A 20,447-nucleotide genomic window follows, 5' to 3' on the forward strand; every position below is an offset into this window, starting at 1 on the left:
AGCCTCCTGAGTAGCTGGGACTACAGGTGTCCACCATCACATCCAGCTAATTTTTGTATTTTTAGTAGAGATGGGATCTTGCCATATTGGCCAGGCTGGTCTCAAACTCCTGACCTCGTGATCCGCCTGCCTCGACCTCCCAAAGTGCTGGAATTACAGGTGTGAGCTACCGCGCCCCACCCAGATGAGAATTTTTGGTAGTTCAAGGCCACACAAAAGCTCAAGATGAACCTAGCCACTCACCTTTCCAACAGTAAAGACCAAGGAATGCATCACAGGGTGATGGAGTGTTAGGCTGGAAGGGACTGCAAATAACTGAGGCTCCTACCACCCCTCCCCATCCTCTACTCACTGTGGACACCATTAACCTCTCTCTTTCCCATGAAGGTCAGACAGCCTCAGAGTCCCTCTCAACACAGGGCTCCAGCACCAGCTGATGAGAAACAGCTCATGAGCTAAAACTGACTTGCTGTCTCTATTCTAGCCTGAGCCTTTTATTTTGCAGAACAAGAAATCAAGGCCCAGAATGGGGGAAAGACGCACCAGGGTAACACAAAAAATTGGTGGCAAAATCAGCGCTTCAACCCTAAGTCCCCTAACTCTCAGGTCTCAAATCACCTATCAGTAGTGCTCCCTCCCCACCTTCACCTGGAAGAAAACCCAACTCACCAAATTGATGAATCTGAGCCTGGTGTTCCGCATCACAGGGGGCTGTGCCCCTCCCAACAGCACACCCCTAGGGCATTTGCACAAGGCTTCAATCCACTTCTGCTAAAACACCAGTTTTCAAGAAATGAGGTGAAGGCAATCAGGGCAGGCTCCCAGGAGGAGGCGATGTGGCAAAAGGGTCTGGAAGGGAAGAGGGGAGCTTAGAGGAAGGGCTAGGTAAGGCATCTGCCCTCAAGGGCTTCCGGTAGATTGTGGCATAAAAAGACTTTGAAGAAGCTGTGTGACCTTGAGCAAATCATTTAAACTCTTCAATTCTCCGTTTCCTGTTGTAAAATTTTCACAACTCCTGGGCCCCCTAATGTTCCTTTAGGCACTTGGATGCCAAGCTGCTGAAGACCCACAACTTTGAGATTTTTTAATACATGTACATAGACTCACCCAGGACCAACCGCTGAGGAGCTCTAGACCCCATCCTTCCTTCCTCCAATCTCCCTCTGATTAATGGGGTCTGTGTTCCTCCCCAGACACTCTGTGACATGCCCAGTAGTTGGGGGACACACTCCTGGCTCTGTCCCTAGCCATGTGATCCGTAGCAAGTCCTTCAGCTTCTCTGAACCATTCCCTCCTCTATAAAACGAGTCTAATCACCACCTGGGCCCTCCCCGACTCTCCCCGCTGGACTGGGGGTCAGATGAGACAAAGAGGAGCAGGAGGCAAAGAGGAGAGAAAGGCAGAGTGAATGAAACACATGCTCTGAAGGCAGACAAACTTAGGTGCAAGACCTAGATCTGCCACTTACAAGCCGTATGATACAGGGCTTCCTTAACAAATCCCCTGAGCCTAACGCTCCTCATCTCTAAAGTGGGGACGATAATGTCTGCTTTAGGATTCTTATATAAAACATCACAAAACAAGGATTGGAATGTGGTAAATGGTCATCAGTTGGGCAATTACATTATTATTCCAAAAAGATCCCTTTATAAAGCGTAAAGGATTGTCCAGGTGTTAGTTCTTATTGGTCTGGAGTCCACACCAGGTGCAACCACTTCAGGGGAAGGCCCAGAGACTAGAGCAGCACCTCCCACCACAGCCCTGAGTGCTCCAGAAGTCTGGGATCAGGGTCCCTGCACTTTTCAGTTGAAGTGAGAAGTGGCCTATGAAGCTGTGCCAGCATCTCAGCTCCTGACCCCCTGCTGAATAGTGGGTCTGGCATCTGATACTCCTGGCCCAAACCTAATCCCGCACCAGGACGGCCCATTCCATCACCTGTGCTGATCTGTGCTCTTGTCCGAGGCTAGTGCCTGCACTCACAGAAGGAGTAGAGGGGCTCCTTCGGTTCCAGCCTCTCCTGTCTAGAGGTAGGCGGTGATGGGTTGGTAGGTGGTTGTGGTGGGGAAGACAGTCTGTGCCAAGGAAGCACACCCAGCCAGCGTGGGCAACACAGAGCAACGGCTCCTCTCCTAGTTGTGCAGACCTTTGTCTCCCCCAAGCCAGGCTGGCATGTGTGTGCACACACACATGCAGGAAGAGACATGGGGCACAGAATTCCAAATGTGTGATCACACAGACTCGTGTCAATGATACACACTTAAAGACGCAATCACATGTGCACACAGATATGCACACCACCCCCACCAAGACACTCATACACACAGAGACACACAGAAGCAGCCACGACGACAGCCATAGGCATTCACGACTCACATGTGTAGACACCTGCACACACCCACAAACACCCTCCCCATTGGGCCCCTGCCCAGTCCAGAGAGGCAGGAAGAGCCCCATTGCTCCGTGGGCAGGGAAGCAGGAAGCGTCTTACCCTGAGTCATGGGCTCCCTTGGCTAAGGCACACACCCCACCTTTGAGCAGGTGTGTGTGAGCTTGAACATATGCACACTCATACACACCACAGTCCCCAATCTCACTTGCCTGACCCCCATCCCCGCCAGACCGGACAAAGGAGCTCATCGGTGAGGTTTGTGGTGAGGAGAGGAGAAGGCTGGCACGGAGCAGCTGCTGTCACCATGGCTACCAGGCTGACCCACTTCTCCACCCAGCCTGGCCCACCCAGCCCGGGCAAGGCAGGGACAGGCAGCTTTGGGCAGGGTGGGCAGGCCCTCTCCCATCACATGCAGGAAAGGGGTGGCCCTCTGAGGGTGTGGTAAGGGATGGGTTGAGGACCCCAGAGAGGCTGGATACTGTGTAGGAAGGCAATACAGACTGCAGACATGCCTTGAAGGGAGTAGGGTGCTGAAGGCATGGTCCCTGCAAGACCTAGAAGACTGAGCCCCTGATGTTCCCTGGGGCCTCAGGGCACCACATGGACCCTAGATACAGTCTCAGTCACAGTCATCATGGCAGTGCAGGAGATGGGGTGGTCAGACTCAAACCTAAACTCTAAGGACTCAAAACACACAAGGGTAAGGCAGACCCAGGGCTGGGTGAGCCCTGTCTCCCATTCAGAACAAGGTTCCAGAAGGCTCCACTAGGGGCTGCTGGGGTCACAGCCATGCCCCCTTCCCAGGACAGGGTTGCCATGGGCCTTCACTGGGCTAGGGGCTCCTAAGGACAGGGCTGTATGTTCTTCCTCAGAAGCAGGGACTTGGAGGAACAACACAGCCTGAGTCAGTTTTGGGAAGAGCCAGCCTACAAAACAGAATGAATCTCTCCTGCTTGACAACCTCCCTTAGCTTCCCATTTCCTGCAGGACAAAGGAGAAGCCCCTCACCAAGGCCCACAAGCCCATGTGACCTAGAGACTGTCTTCCTCTCCTATCTCCCAGCCCGTCCCATACCTCTTGCCCCTACTCTGTATTCCAGTCACACTTGCTTTGGACTGTCTTCCTCTCCTATCTGCCAGCCTGCCCCATACCTCTTGCCCCTACTTTGTATTCCAGTCACACTTGCTTATTTTCAGTCCTCAAAAGCACCACCTTGGGCCGGGCATGGGGCTCATGCCTGTAATCCCAGCACTTTGAGGGGCCAAGGCAGGTGAATTGCATGAGCCCAGGAATTTGAGACCAGCCCGAGCAACACGGCAAAACTTTGTCTCTACAAAAAGATACAAAAACTAGCCTGATGTGTAGTCCCAGCTACTTGGGAGGCTGAGGTGGGAGGATGGCTTGAGCCCAGGAGGTAGAAGTTGTAGTGAGCTGAGATCGCAACACTGCACTCCAGCCTGGGTGACAGAGCCAGACTCTGTCAAAAAAAAAAAAAAAAAAAAAGAGTCACTTAGCCACTTTGTTTCCTGTCTGCCTGGCATGCTCTTCTCTTCCCCCACCCCCATGATCTGGTGGCCCCATACTTGTCGGTCCTGCCACCTTTGCCTGGCTAAACCCTATTCTTGGCTCAATCTAAGTTTGAAGGTCATTTCTTAGGAGAGTCTTCCCAGATGAGGTTAGTCTCCATAATTCCCTTTGTACTGTCCCTAAGTTGAATTGTGTCCCCCTAAAAACTGTTGAGGTTCTAACCTCCAGTCCCTCAGAATGTGACTTGGTTTGGAAACACGGTCATTGCAGATGTGATGAGTTAAGATGAGGTCATGCTGGAGAAGGATGGGTCCCTCATATAACCAGTGTCCTTATAGGAAGGCGGCCACGTGAAGACAGACACGGGGAGAGCGCCATGTGCTGATGGAGGCAGAAATGGGAGTGACGCGTCAATGCGCCAAGGAACGCCAAGGATTGCCACCTGTCACCAGAAGCCAGGGGAGAGGCATGGAACAGATTTTCCTCACAGCACACAGAAGGAAGCAACGCTTTCAACACCTGATTTTAGACTTGCAGCCTTCAGAACTGTGAGAGTCTACCTTTCTGATGTTTTAAGCCACCCTGTTCGTGGCACTTTGTTGCAGCTTCCCTAGGAAATGAATACACTGCTGTTCCTAACTTGTTCTGTGCTTGTCTCCCACACCCCGCCCCCTGGCTGTGAGCTGGTTAGAAATAGGAACCTTGTCGTCGTCTTTACCCTGAATCCCTAGTACCTGGCACAGGTCTGGCATATAGCAGGACTCAGTAAATATTTGTAGAATGAATGAATGGCAACCTAAAACATTAAATTAGCAGTATTTATAGCATTGTGAGTCATTTTTATTTTCTCCATGTGACATATTGTGTTTTCTAAAGTTACTACTTAAGAAACTGTATTAATGTGATAATTACGAAAAAAACCAAAACCACATATTTTTCATTTTCAAAACATACATTAGAGTAACAGGCATTTCCACCAATGTGTGCTTTGTGAAGAGGGAAAAGTTCTTCTATCTGCTTGATAACTGCTTTTTTATTGATTAATTGATTCCCCCTCATGTCACTAAAGTGCTTTCTACAGTCAGATTTACAGAGCTTGAGCTCTGGGGCCTTGTAGGGCATAGATTATGGGTGGTAAGGGGCCAGCCAGGGTACACATTCTTCTCAGCCATCTCCACCATCCACCCCTCCCTTGGCTTGTAGGATGTGGCTAGATGTGGCACCTGTCTCCTTACAGGGGCTGCTAAACTTCGCACTGGAGCATACCACTACTACTGGCCAAAGGTGACTCCCCAAACAGAAGCAAGATCCTGTACTCAATGACCACACCATCCAGTGCTTCTCCAACTGCAACGTGCAGGTGGATCACCTGGGGAGCTTGCTCTGATCCATGGGTCATAAGTGGAGCCTGAGACACTGCATTTCTAAGAAACTTCCAAGTGATTCTCATGATGCTGGTCCATGGACCACCCAAGGCACTGAGAGGTGAAGACACATTGCTCTGGTTGTTCTGCAGAAAGAGTGAACACTTCAGGGTGGGGGAGACCAGAGAAGGCATTAACCCAGTAGTTGCACCTCAAAAGATAGGTGAGGTTTGGAGAGGAGAGGCAGAGGTGGCTCTAAAGGAAAGAGGTGGCAACTACTGGGAAGGCCCAGGGAGAAAACATTGTGTTCAGAGGCTGGTGAACAGAGCAGTGCAGTTGGAGAGGAGGTAGGTACAACTGTGGAACAGAGGGCTGGAAAGATAGGCTGGGAGCAGCCAGTGCAGGGCTCTGAATGTGGGGTAAGAAGCTAGGCTTTCATCCTGTAGGAGTGAAATCTGACATGATTTAGATGTAATGCTTTACAGAGATCAATCTGACACTGAGTGCAGAATCAGAAAGAAGCCTGACAGCAGGAAGAGCAGCCAGGAGGCTGCTACATCCATGCAGGAAGAAGGGCTGCACTGCTTCAGAAAGTGAGGTGCAAAGAGGAAATGTGGCCAGGAGTCGTGGGTGGGGTTAGGGGATTGCCTAGAGTGAGTGAGGGGACAAAGTAGGGAAAAGGGAAAAAATGAAATCCAAGGTGATTTGGCCGGGCACGGTGGCTCACGCCTGTAATCCCAGCACTTTGGGAGGCTGAGGCGGGCGGATCACAAGGTCAGGAGATCGAGACCATCTGGCTAACACAGTGAAACCCTGTCTCTACTAAAAATACAAAAAAATTAGCCGGGCATGGTGGCGGGTGCCTGTAGTCCCAGCTACTCAGGAGGCTGAGGCAGAATGACGTGAACCCAGGAGGTGAAGCTTGCAGTGAGCCGAGATCACGCCACTGCACTCCAGCCTGGGCAACAGAGTGAGACTCCATCTCAAAATAAATAAATAAATAAACAAACAAACAAACAAACAAACAAATAAATAAATAAATGAAATCCAAGGTGATTTACAGGACGGATGGGGGTGAAAGGTGCTAATGGCAGAGCTTGAGGTCCTAGCAGAAAAATCCTGGCTTAAGGAGAAGATGAATCCCCATTCTAGTCCCGATGGGTCTGAGATAATGCTGTAACTCTCACATTCAGGTGTTGGCCAGGTAAGCCAATTCACTAGCGCTCAGGACAGCAAGGTGAGTGGGCAGGATTTGGGTGTCTTCTCCAAAGAAAAAATGGGGTGTGGAAAAGAAGAAGAATGCCCAGGAGACAGCAGAGAGTGAGGAAAGATTGAGAGGTAATACCTACAGTTAGAGGTAGGAGGAAGACGGAATCAACTGAAGGAGGGAGAGTCCATGGTGAACAGTAGGAGAGGAACTCACAGAAGATGCCATGAATATACAGATGGCCAAGCTGGAAGCCCTGCAACACCCTGATATTGAGACCAAGAAGGGGTCTGCCCAGCTCAGGATGCAGGAGGGAGGCTAGGGGGGGCACCCTGACTCCCTCCCTAAGGCACAGGGGAAGCCCAGGCCTGAAAGGAGCACAGCTGAAATGGAAAGCAGAATTTGGACTGAAAGAAAAGAGGGCTTGATGCATTGGGGAGGGTTTGGGCTGTGGCAGGAGCCTGGGGCTCTGAAGCACTTATTCCAGCTCAGTCCTAGCACAGGAAGGACAATTTCCACACATGCAACCACACACACACTTACATGTCCACATGGCTAGAGAACTCCCAGGGCAGAGCAGAGGCGACTGGGAAAAGGTCTTTGGATCAAAGTCTTATTACAGGTGAGCACATACTTATCATCCACCTGGGACCCTTGTGAGAATGAGCAGGGGCAATACTCAATCACACTGGACCACAGGTGAAAATGAGGACTGTGCCAGGCAAACCCAGCCATATGGTCACCCTAGCTGGTGGATACTGGATCCCAATAAGATACACATTTGGTTCCTCTGCTCCCCCTTCCTAGATGGGGGATAGCAGAAGGGACAGGTAGGCTCATCCTGAGAGGCAGGGCCACCCTCAAGGGTGTTGGTGGATGGGACAATCTCTCCCCCTACCGGGCCCACTCTCGCCTGAGCAGCGACACCCTCGCTGGGGGAGATGCGGCAGCACCACGGACAGCGGCCGGCGGCTCGCTCCCAGTCCCTCCCCCGCCTGCTCTCCCCTCTCCTCCCCTCCCCTTCCCTCTCCCCTCCCCGTCCCTCCCCCACGCCGCTGACGAAGCCGGATCAATATTTCATCGGGGGAAGGGGCTCCAGTTACCAGCCCAGCGCCAAGCCGGAAGGCGCCGCCCGCGCCTGCTGCCCACCCTGGGGACCCTCCTCAGACACCCAGCACAGGCTCGGCCCCAGCCCAGACAGACACTGCCCAAAGAGGTGCACACATTCCTTGCAACCTCTCCACCCCGGGTCCCTTTCAGGGCACAAAGACCCGCGCGCAAGCCATACACCTCCGGTTGGCCCCTCCGATGCGCCACAGAGCGAGATGCACGCTGTACAAAGAAGATGACGTACACAAAACAACAGGCACCACACCACACCCAGCAGGCAATCCACCTAGACACACACTCAGACACGGCACACACATGCACACAAAAACACACCTTGTGCACCACAGACTCACATGGCATGGAGATGCAGCTATCACAGACTCACACACATCACACAGACCCAAGACACACCCTGCCACACACACACAAACTCGCACACTGCACAAAAACTCCCTCGCAGAGAACTGCAGACAGATCACATGATGATACATTCACCACAGACACACACACACAGTGCACACACAATATGCCCTCAGAGACCCTCAGACATATCTGTGAGCTAAAGAGCTACATTTGCCAGGGACACACACACACACACACACACACTTAAACTCTCTCATACATACACACACACATTATGCCTTCACAGAGATCCTCAAACATTCACCATGGACACACAAGCACACACCCCACACTCTACCCAGGCCCTCCACCCTCCTGGGGCCCAAGCCACCCTTCCCACTGTGAACATGGGACTAGGGAGGGGGCAGACAGGACTTCCCTCCCTCCTTCCCATCTGCCTTCTCTACTTTGGCCCTGCTCGTGGGCCCTGAGGATAAATTCACTGTGTTCTCCAAGGCCCCCTGGGGTCTGCTGCGAGTTCCCAGGGAAAGGCAGTCAGCACAAAGTGGTAGGCAAAGCAGGGAGTAGGGGAAGCGGGACCTATGAGACTCCAAAGCCTTCTGTTTCACTGTCCCTGAGCCCCAAGCTCTAGGACATGAAGCCCCAAGGGCAGCCTTGCCCTTACCTGTGGCTCCCAAAGCTTCACTGCTCCCTAGGCCTCCCTGAGGCCTGTGTTATACATGGGAAGCAGGAGAATTGTAGGGTATGCAGTCCCTACTCCCTCCAGGAGGTCTCAAGTCCTGGCTTCAGAGATGAGGGGGCATCCTACCACATCCAGACACCTCAACTCCATGAGCCCCCCCTCCCAAGCAGGTTGTGAAAACAATGACACAAATTCTCCTGTCTGCAGGGAAATCGTGACAGGATCCTCCTAAAGAAGCCCAAGCCAGGGTTCAAGGTGAGCAGAGGAGAGCAGGCCAGTGCAGCAGGGGGAGACCCCTAGATTTGTTGGGCAGGTGGAAGGGACCTTCAAAATTATCTAGGCCAATAGTGCACATTTCTGACATCCCCATACCACTTCCCAATTTTGCATTAAGTGTACAATACTGTGTGCCACCTCAATGATTTCTGCCAAATCTACAGACTCCTAGGCCAGGCGCGGTGGCTCACGCCTGTTAATCCCAACATTTTGGGAGGCTGAGGCAGGCAGATCACTTGAGGTTAGGAGTTAAAGACCAGCCTGGCCAATATGGTCAAACCTCATCTGGATAGTCAAACTAAAAATACAAAAATTAGCCGGGCATGGTGGCACGTACCTGTAATCCCAGCTACTTGGGAGGCTGAGACAGGAGAATTGCTTGAACCCAGGAGGCAGAGGTTGCAATGAGCTGAGATCATGCCACTGCACTCCAGCCTGGGCAACAGAGTGAGACTCTGTCTCAAAAAACAAACAAACAAACAAAAAACAAATCTACAGACTCCCGTCCCGTTTGTTACTTATTTTCTTTAAATCGACACTTTGGCCAGGAGCAGTGGCTCACACCTGTAGTCCCAGCTATGCGGGAGGCTGAGGTGGGAGGATCACTTGAGTCCAGGAGGTCAAGGCTGAGGCAAGCCAAGATCAGGCTTCTACACTCCAGCCTGGGTGACAGAGTGAGAGCCAGTCTTGATAGATAAACAAACAGATAAAAATAAATAAATGGACACTTTTAACTTTAGTGCAACTATTTTCAACAGAAACCATGTTATTAATATAAGTGGAATGCCAATATCACTTTTAATAAATAGAAAATGATAATAAAACAAACACAGTAGGCCAGGCGTGGTGGCGCACAGCTGTAATCCTAGCACTTTGGGAGGCCAAGGCGGGCGGATCACGAGGTCAGGAGATTGAGACCATCCTGGCTAACACAGTGTAACCCTGTCTCCACTAAAACTACAAAAAATTAGCCGGGTGTGGTGGCGGGTGACTGTAGTCCCAGCTACTCTGGAGGCTGAGGCAGGAGAATGGCATGAACCACCCCGCGGGGGGTGCAGAGCTTGCAGTGAGCCAAGATCGCGCCACTGCACTCCATCCTGGGTGACAGTGCGAGACTCAGTCTCAAAAAAAAAAAAAAAAAATCTGTAAAAACAAAGTTATGTTATTATGTTGAGCTACATGGAGTTACCAGGGCAATGTTCTGAGCCGAGCCTGAGAGCTCTCTGTTAAAAAGGGAGGGCAACCAGTGTTGGCAAACTTGTTAAAGACACATTAGAGGCCGGGCGTGGTGGCTCACACTTGTAATCCCAGCACTTTGGGAGGCTGAGGCAGGCAGATCAACTGAGGTCAGGAGTTCAAGACCAGCCTGACCAACATGGAGAAACCCCGTCTCCACTAAATATACAAAATTAGCCAGGCGTGGTGGTGCATACTTGCAATCCCAGCTACTCGGGAGGCTGAGGCAGGAGAATCTCTTGAATCCAGGAGGCAGAGCTTGCAGTAAGCTGAGATTGCACCATTCCACTCCAGCCTGGGCAACAAGAGTGAAACTCCATCTCAAAAAAAAAAGGGAACCAGCTTTCTCACTATGTGAGCCAATGTTATGCAATGGCACTGAAAGTCATCCCTGGTCCCACTCTACACACTGGGAAGCTCTAGGCTTGTCCACGTCTTGCAGGAGTTCAGGCACAGGGGCCGGCTCGTGCCCTGTTGCTGCAGCCCATTCTGGTCATAACAACCCTTTAGAAATTCCTTGGTCCTTTCCTATTCACAAATTGTCATAACAGCCACCATCTAATATGAGCCTCAGAGCAGGAATTATCATCCCCGTTTCTGAATGAGAAAAGTAGGGCTCAGAAAGGATAAAAGACGTGTCCATAGTCACAGAGCTAGCTACGCAGGGGAGATCCACAAGTCAGAGACTTGACACCCACCCAGACACCTTTTCTACTCTACCTGCGTCCGTCTATCCCACAGCTGGCAGCCCTTCCTGGGCAGTGAGGAAAGAGGGAGGATGGTAACCTGCTATCTGCCCATGAGACCCTCACAATCCCAAACAGCAAGGAGGCAAGTCAGCAAATCATTGAGATTAAGAGAGGTGAAGAGCTTTACAATCCAGCCTGTAAATGCCTGAACTGCAGTTTCTTTATCTGTAAAACGAGATGACAGGCCGGGTGTGGTGGCTCACACCCATAATCCCAGCACTTTCAGAAGCCAACATGGGAGGACTGCCTGAGCCCAGGAGTTGGAGACCAATCTGGGCAACAGGGTGAAACCCTGTCTCTACAAAAAAAAAAAACAAAACTGAGCTGGGCATGATGGCATGAGCCTGTGGTCATAGCTACCAGAGAGGCTGAGGTGGGAGGATTACCTGAGCCCAGGAGTTCAAGGCTGCAGTGAGCCATGATCATGCCATTGCACTCCAGCCTGGGTGACAAAATGTGACACTGTCTCAAAAAAAAAAAAAAAAAAAAATTAGCCAGACATGGTGGTGTGCACCTGTAGTGCACTTTGGGAGGATCATTTGAGCCTAGGAAGTTGAGACCACAGAGAGCCGTGTTCAAGCCACTGCACTCCAGCCTGGGCAACAAAGTGAGACTTTGTCTCTAAAATAAAATAAAATTATATGTTTTAAAAAATAAAATAAAATGGGAATAATAATAGTACCCATCTTATAGAGAGTGAAGATTAAATGAAATGTGTGAACACAATGTCTGGCACAGAGTAAGTACTTAAAAAAAAAGTTTATTACCAGGGAAGTACAAAGAACGGAATCAATACAGGTCAAGAATGAGTGACGGGAGGAAGGTGGGGTAGACATGGTTTTGCTTTTCACTGAGGAAAAGAACGAGTTACATCTTGGAGGATGAAGATTTTGGTGGGGAAAAACTCTTCTGACTGTTCCTGCCTTCCTCTTCCCTCTCTCCTCACTCCAAAGCAAGGTGAGAAAATTCAGGCTTTCCTCTTCCTCTGTCTCCTCAGGCCTCTGAATGACATTTGACAGGTTCTTCAGGGCCTGTCCTGAGCACTGCTGCCTAGGAAAAGACTCCCCTTTAAGTCACAATTCCAGGCCTTTTTTCTCCAGCTGCTGTCCAGATGGAAGTTTGGGGCCCAGGCCCAACTGCCTGCACCCACCTTGGCACTCTAAGAATTCCAGGAGATGTCTTTGGAAGCTAACAAAGATCCCCCTTCTCTAAGGGGGGCACTGAGAGCCATGTTTGCATGTCTCTTTGATCCTTCCCAGTAGGCTACAGATGATTGGACCAGGGTGGGCACCTGCCCCACTCTGAGCCAATAAGATCCTCTCCTGGGAGTTTGCAATTAGATCTGCCAAGCCCCAAGTTCTCTCTCTCCATGTGGCTGAAACCGAAGGACACAATACAGGAACTATAGGTGGCTTGGTGCCTGAAAAGGCAGAGATATCCAGCCTGTGGAGACAGAAAGGCAAAGACAGCCAGCAGGGTGCAGAGAATGGCTGCTTCAAGTTCCCGTGGCCCTCCAGGTCCCGCCTTCCTCAAGCTAACGTTTTTCCTTCCCCTTAGTTCCCGGGAATCCCTTCTATCCTTGTAATAAGCCCTTCTTTATTACTGAAGCTGGTTTGAGTGGGTTTCTGTATATAAGCAAAGACCTAATTAAGACAAGAGAGAAGCTAGGAGCCGGAGGTACGCAGATGAACAATCCTGAAAAAATAATCACTGTGCCTACGATGGAGGAGCCCAGTGCAGTGGGAGACAACGAGTAAGAGATGTAGACTTCGCAGAGATGTGGCCAAGGGAGGGTGGGCTAACTCTGCCCAGGGAGGAGCGGAAGTGCTCGCAGGCTTCACAGCGAAGGTAGCAGCTGAGCCGATTTTGAAGAATTAAGGACGTTCTCCATGGAGACAAAGTAGGGCTGGGGAGGCATTACAAGCAAAGGGAACAGCAAGTGCAGATGCACAGAGACCCAAAACAGCCTGGCGTGTTAGAGGGACTGGAGTTCAAAGTGTGGCCAGGAAGCAGGGAAGACAGGCAGTTGGGCGCACATCATAAAGGGCTTTGAATACCATAAGAAGCCAAGGCCTTTTCCTGTCAGTGACGGGGAGCTATTGAAGTATTTTAAGTAGCAGGGGGTGACAGGGTCAGTTCTGTGTTTTAGAAAGATTGTTCTGGGGCTGCATGGAGAAAGGGCTAGAAAAGGCAGGCCTGGAGGCAGGGACCAGTTAGGAGGCTGCAGCACTCCTCATCTAGTCCCTTTATTCACCCACCAGCTCACTGTGTACCTACTATGTGCCAGGGTGAGACAAAACAGGATTCCTGAGCCCACAGAGTTCACAGTCTAGCATGAAAGAGACATGACGGAAAAGCGATTCGAGTGTGCCGAACGTTATGAAGAAGTACAAGGTCCTCTGGAGCAGGGTGCTGTTTACTGTCTGGTTTTTAGGCTTCCCTGCGGAAATGACGTTTGAGCTGGTATCTATCTGAAGGATAAGTAGGAGTTAGCAGGGCCCTGAGAGGGGGCGTGCATTCCAGGATTGGGGACAACACGTGTGGAAGTCCTGCAGCTGAGGGAGAGTGGTGGAAGAAGACACAAAAAGGTAGGCAAGGACCAGATCCCACAGGGCCTCGGAGACTGCGTCAGTGCGTCTGGCTGTCATTCCAAGAAGGCTTGGAAGGGTCCTAAGCAGGGAAATGACACAATCCAACGTTTATCCTAAGAAGACCATGAAAGAAAGCGGGGCAAGAACAAATGTCAGGAGACCAGGTAGGAAGCTGTCACAGTGGCCCAGGTGAGAGCCGATGGTGGCCTGGAGGGGGCGGTGGGCAGCAAGAGGGTCCAAGGACTCAAGGCAGAGATTCAGGACTAACAGGGCTTGCTGAGGACTGGTTATGGGGGTGTGGGACAGGAAGAGGGGCGTATCCAGGAGAACTTCCAGCTTTCCGGCTTGACCAGGTGGGTGGATGGTGATGCCACAGATGAACCGGGGACCCTAAAGGCAGAGCAGATGCAGGTATGAGAGTCGGGAGCTGGGTCTGGATCTGAGCTGAAGCTGATTGTGAGACATCTAAGTGTGGGCCAGGAAGCAATCACACTTGCAGATTATTGGGGCTTCTTTTTTTAATTTTTTATTTTTTTTGAGACAGGGTCTCACTTTGTTACCCAAGCTGCTGGAGTGCAGTGGCATGAACATGGCTCACTATAGCTTCAACCTCCCAGGCTCAAGTGATCCTCCCACCTCAGCCCCCCAAGTAGCTGGGACTACAGGCACGTGCCACCATGCCCAGCTAATTTTTGTATTTTTTTGTAGAGATAGGGTTTCTCCACGTTGCCCAGGCTGGTCTTGAACTCCTGGGCTCAAGTGATCCGCCCATCTCAGCCTCTCAAAATGCTGGGATTACCAGCACTTTGAGGAGGTGTGAGCCACCGCACCCAGCCAGACCTGCAGATCTTGAACCCAGAAGAGATCATTAAAGTCAAGAGAGTAAACGAGATTACCCGGGAGGTAGAGAGGGAGGGGGCAAAACAGTGGGAAGAGGGGTTGGGGCAACTTGAGGAGCCATGGTAGCATCAGGACCTAGGGGCAGAGTGACAAGGGGCTCTGAGCTTGGCAAATCAGGACCATGAAATGCAAAGGTTACCTTCTGTCAACCCCAGAAGGCACCAGGCTTTGGCTCCCCCTCTCCTGGCCAAGCATCATGCCCTTAGCCTGGACACTTTACAGCTGAGAGAGCCCTCCCTTCCCCAGTGCACTTCTTCCTTCCCCTTGGGCAAACTCTAAGTTATCCTCCAAACCCAGGGCGGTGGTCGCTCCTCCTAGGTGACTTCCCTGGTGTACGCATTGCTGTACAGTTGGACAACCTGGTTTTGAATCCCAGCTCTGTCACTTGACAGCTGTGCGACTTTGATCAGATCACCTCAGTTTCCTTATCTATACCACAGAGAATAGTACCTACTTCATAGGACTGTTTAAAGATGAGGATGTAAAGTGATGGGCAGAAAACTAGCACACAGTAAGCACTAAATGTTATTCTTATTAACATCCCACCCACCTTGGGACAGTTAGTCATGCCCTCCACCTCACCTTTGGGAACTGTTTGCAGGTTCATGTCTCTCCCTGCCTCTTCCTACCCCTACCCGATTTGTGGAGCTATATAATATGCAGAACCCAGTGCTAAATGAAAATGCAGGACCCCTTGTTCAAAGTTACTAAGAATTTTAAGATGGTGTCAGCAGAACATTAAGTGTGGGGTCCTTCTAGGCACTGGGCCCTGCGTGACCATAGACTCTTGAAACCAGCCCTGCTCCCACCCCCAGCCAGCCCTGGGCCTGGCCCAGAGTTGATGTCAGCCCCCACACAACAGAGTAAAAATGTCAACTGACATTGAGATAGGGTTTATGATTTCCACGTGAAATTTCACTTTATCCTTTTCCTAGAGATAACATCAACTCCATTTTATAGTTGAGGACACAGAAGTTCAGAGATGGGTATGCCTTGCCAGAGATTACCCAGCTCAGGAACTGCAGAGCAGGGATGTGAGCACAGAGCAGCCTGGTGCAAAACCCTGTCTCTTGCCCTCTGGCTCCCCAGGGAGGTTGGGAGAACCTGGCCCCAAGGGCTGAGCTTCGTCAGCAAGGCCGCGGTGAAGCTTAGACCACAGAGAGGGAGCTGGAGGGACTGGGACTGGCCGCCCTCCCTCCTGGGGCCAGCCACATAAACAACCTATTCCCTGGGACCGAGGCTGCTGCACAGGGAAAAGGGTAGGAGAGGGCAAAAAGTCACTCCCAAGAAGGCTCTGCCTGAGGGCCATAGACCCTAACATTCTAGGGAAATCTGCTTTTGCCTTTTCTGCTTAAAACCCTTTAGGGGTTGTCATTAGCTTCAGGATAAATTCCCAAGTCTTCAGTATCCTGCTAGACTAGGAAATCAAGCCGGGCTGTCCTGGGCCTGCCCACACTGCCCCCCTCCACCACACCAAGCCTGTTCTCACCATCACCAGGGCCTCAGACACACAGTTCCCCTTCCTCATCCCCTCTTCTTTTCCTCTACAACTCCTTGGCACCATTCATGACTCAGCTAAGATGTCGCCACCTCCAGGAACCTTTTCCAGATTATAGAGGGCAGGAGAGCAACTTCAGTGATAGGTTCCAGAGCTCCCGAGTCCCTCCTTTCTACACACGTGCCATGTGTAATTACCTGCTCTGGGTCATGTCCCCACTAGAATGTCAGCTCCGTGAGGGCTGCCTGGCTCATAGAGCCTGATACATCAGAGGTACCTGGTGGACTGAATGCATCCTTCTGCCACAGAGGCAAGAGGGCCAGGCATTCTTTCTCCTTTTTTCTTCACTCCTCTTGGACCCTCCTTTTCTTGTCCAGGCTTCTTGAGCTCAAGCTATGAAGAGCCCAAAGTTGCAAAGGGAAGAGAACCATCATACAGTATGCACCCTCCCCCTGCCAGCCCTGGACTAGGTACTATACATCTGGTTACTACATTTAATTCCCTAACCACATTCCAGATGGGGTGGAGCAGTATGGGTATAAATTATTCCTATTTTCCAGAGGAGACTGAGACTTGGTAGTTGAGGCCACCTGCCTGAAGTGGTAACAGGTTGGAAGCAGAAGGCATTAGATTGGAATCCTGTCTGTCTGATGCCCAAGTGCCTAGTCTCTTCTCTGCCCCAAACCACACAACCCCTGTGACTCACCATTCCTAGCAAGCTCACCTCCAACCAGAGAGCGCTTGTTTCTAACCTCCGCCTTCAGTTCACACACACCCCAGCTGGTAAAGCTCTTCTGTGAGGTCAGCGATATACCAGTGTAGGAGACAGCCCCACTGTCAGTGAGAGGACAGTGTAGAAGTCACTCCTCCCCTGGGTCAACAAAATGCCAGTGTGGGAGAAACACCCCCATCGTCAGCAAAATGCCAGTACAGGAGACGCACCCTGCACCCCAAGTCAGCAGATTGCTAACAGGAGAGACAGTGCCACAGTCAGCAAAAGGCCAATGTGAGAGACACTTCCCTCCTCTGCTGGGGCCCATGACATTGACTGGGGGGTACACACAGAGAGCTCTCCAAGGTTGTGCCCCTGGAGCAGGAGGAGGCACTGAGGCAGCTGTTGCCTGGGGGAGAAGTTTGTGGCTGGGGAGTGGGGCAGAGTCAGGTGAGACTTCTCACATGGCACTAATGAAATCAACCACCAGCCTGCTCCCCACTCCCCAGGGACCCTCCAGGCTCCAGCTGATGCAATGCCCAGGCCAGATAATTGTTTTCTTCCCTCCTTAAAGGGCCAGCTGCTACTACAGCTGCAGACATCACCCAGACCCCTGACAGACCCCACAGAGCTCAGCACCTGGGCAGGAAGTTGGGCAGCCCAGAGAGTAGCAGCTTTGGGCCTGGGTTCTGCGCAGTAAAATCCAATTAAAGTCCAGAGACCAGAAGCGTCGTTGAGCAACGAGGGAGGGAGAGAGAATAGTTAAGACAGTAACACAGACCACATGCCCTGGGAGAAGGGACTGTGGTCCCTGCTGGGTCCTCAGCACCTGGCTCCTGCACGCCCACCCCAGCAAGTACTTGGCACAGGGGTTGTTAATGAGTTCAATAGTTAGCTGCTGAGCCCTCCTGAGTGCCAGGCACTGTGCTGCGCAGCTCAAATCCACCATTTCACTCACTCCTTCCTGCTACCCACATAGCAGCTGGGTTTGTTTTACTGAGAGTCTCAGAGAGGGGAAGTGATTTCCTCAATATCACACAGCCAGAAAGTGGCAGAGCTTGGGTTTGAAGCCAAGTTTAACCAACTCTGGGCTTCACACCCTGCAAAGGGTCGGCTAAGTGTAGAACCCCAGGGCTGGAAGTCCCTAAGCAAGGCAATCGGGAACAGAAGGCAGGGAAGGGGTCTGTGGGCCCTAAACAAACACCAAAGGGCATAGTGCTTGGTTTAAGCACAGGTTGCATGGGCCACCTCCCCAGCACACCCCTGCCAACCCACCCACCCCGCCCCCGAACCAAGAATGCTCCATTAGGCTACCCACATGCCCCCAGGGACAGTTGGCAGCTGCCTGATTACAGACTAATTGGTGACTAGTAGCAACTATTGGGGGCGGGGGCGGGGGGGGGGGCGCGGCGGGGAGATGGCTGATTAACCCCTTGTTGATCAGGACCAATCCTCCTCCCATGACTTCAGGCCCCAAACCCAAGGAACCCAGACTTAAGAAGTCATCATGGATAGAGGACAGGACCAAAGGGGCAGCAGCCTTCTTCCCTACATCCTGATAACACCCCTGGGGCTAGGGTTGGACACTGATATTCACCCAGGCATCCAAGCCCTGAAGGGCCACATTCAAACAGGCCCTAGGTGGCAGTGCCAGCCAATGCCCCCTGTTCTCCAACCTTGGTATGCCACTGCCCACCCCATTCCAGGATCCTTCCTGAGCCTTCAGGACAAGGACACTGAAGAAACCCACTCCTCAGGGCTGAGTTGTCCAGAGGTAATGCGGACATGGGGTCCAAATACCCAGGTGGCCAGTCAGGGAAGAGCTCCTCCCTATGAATGAGAGCATGCCCAAGTTGGCCATCAAGGGTTTTGCCAAGCCTCCCTGAACCCTGGGCTCTGCACCATGCTGCTGACCAACTGCTTTCCCAGCTTCCCAAAGACCCCTCTTCCCACCCCAGGGCTGGAGTCAGCAGCACTCCTTTCCTCTTATGGGGCGGAGGGGGTCCTCTGGGCACCACAACGGTGTCACGTTGGGAGGAAAAAGTGGCTGCTTCTCAACCAGGGCACAGGCAGAAGGGAGAAAGGCAGGCTGCCTTCCAGCTCCCTTTCCAGGAGGGATTTTAAGCACTTTCCAAAAATGCCATGCCAGGCAATGCTGTTGAAGACCAGGGCCCCAGGAGCTCTGAGCATCAGCAAAGAACTCAAGACTCTAGCCCCCCTTCCCCATTTTCCAGGCTTCCCCAAACACCCCACGTTCCTCTCTCATCCCTTAGCCCCCTCCCCAGAGCCCTCTCACACTCTGTGTTCATCCCCCCACCCCCGCCCCGGCACACTCACATCCCTACGTTGCGCTTCATGGCCAGAGCCCCCCTCCCCCCGTGGTCCTCCAGACCTCTGCAACCCCCTCCCCACGTCCACTCCCAGGCGAGCAAGGCCTGCTGACTTACCCGGAGGTGGGGCCGGGGTCCAGATAGGGAGGGGGGCTCCGCAGGCCGAGGCGGCTCCGCAAGGCGGGGCAGGTGCTGCCCCGGGACCCCGCCCCGCGGACCCGGCAGTAGGCGCGGCCCGGCCCCAGGCGGGCGCGGACTCCGAGTGGGTAGGCACGCGGGGCGGGGAGGGGCGGCGAGGGAGGCTCACGGGGGCATCGCCCGCCACCACGGGGGCAGCTCCGCTCCGCCCGCCTGCGCTGCCGGCTCCGCAGCAGCCACCGTTTTCAGTCGCCGCCGGGTGCAAAGCCCAAGCTCGGGCTGGCGGGAGGCGAAGGGGAGGCGGGGCCTGCTGGGGGCGGGGCCGTGTTGATGGGCGGGACCAATGGGGCCGGGCCTCGGTGGTGGGCGGGGCCTAGGGAAATCCGGGGAGTTTGGCTTGCCGGGTTGAGGGAGATCTACATTAATGAGGCCTCCAAGAAGCGGGGTCTGGGGAAGCCTCAGGCCTCTCCGTGTCCCTAGGACGCTCCTGCCTCCGGCCCGGCCTTCCCTCTCCACCATCACCCCATCTGTTCTTTCTCATCCTTCCTTTCCTTTGGGGCACCTCCCAGGACCTCACAGGCACCACGGCGCCCCCTGCCCTACCCTGAACCAGTTCCAGGAACGTCAGATGGTAAGAGAAGAAGAAACTAAGGACTTACAAACGTCAAGTCCATTTTACAGATGGAAAAACTGAAGCTCAGAGAGGAGAAAAGACCTGCCCAAGTGCCTGGTATGAAGAGAAAGACTTTATAATGTCCCTTTCAGACAGAAGGAAGTAGAGTGGCCGGCCCTGAAGCCCAAGTTAACCTGCTTCCCCTGCGCTCTCTACTTCTAGAGCAATGGTTTTAAACTTGGTGCGATTTTGCCCCCCAGGGAACATTGGACCATGTCTGGAGACATTTTTGATTTTCCCAACGAGGAGGTTGCTACTGACGTCTCATGAGAATAGATCAGGGATGCTGCTACATGCTTTCAACACACAAGACAGCGTCCGCGCCAGAGAATTGTCAGGCCCAAAATGTCAGCAGGTTTCTGAGGTTGAGAAACTCTGTTCTAGGGCCTGGCATCTGCCTATATAAACTTCCAAATGGACTCCTGGAGTCCTGGGTTCTGAAGCCCAGGAGGATACTGTGTAAAGTCTTTCCTAGGGTCATGCCTACCTCAACTTGTCTACTTAACCTTGCTTAGGACTGGTCAGTTCTACTCTTGGGCTCCAGTGTTTTGAATTCCACTCATTGACAGAGAGGACAGAATAATTAATATTTGCTGGAGGCATGTAAAACCAGTAGTCTCCCTGCTGAGGGCATGAATTAAAATGTAAATGGGGGCTGGGTGCGGTGGCTCACGCCTGTACCAGTGTTTTGGGAGGCCAAGG

The 20,447-nt window shown here is 52.4% G+C and overlaps 1 protein-coding gene across 1 annotated transcript in view; it reads right to left on the reverse strand.

Moving 5' to 3' along the window:
- Positions 1-19,345, reverse strand: part of RIMS3 (regulating synaptic membrane exocytosis 3) — a 46,726-nt gene extending 27,381 nt beyond the window's left edge. Inside the window, exons 1-2 of the mRNA XM_010354231.2 lie at positions 19,052-19,345; positions 670-849 (exon numbers count right to left, since the gene is read on the reverse strand). The gene's annotated coding sequence lies outside the window, so the exon portion shown is untranslated. The remainder of the gene's footprint in view (positions 1-669; positions 850-19,051) is intronic.
- Positions 19,346-20,447: the final 1,102 nt, after the last annotated feature.

The sequence above is a fragment of the Rhinopithecus roxellana genome, chromosome 12, assembly GCF_007565055.1.
Source record: "Rhinopithecus roxellana isolate Shanxi Qingling chromosome 12, ASM756505v1, whole genome shotgun sequence".
Classification (NCBI taxonomy): domain Eukaryota; kingdom Metazoa; phylum Chordata; class Mammalia; order Primates; family Cercopithecidae; genus Rhinopithecus; species Rhinopithecus roxellana.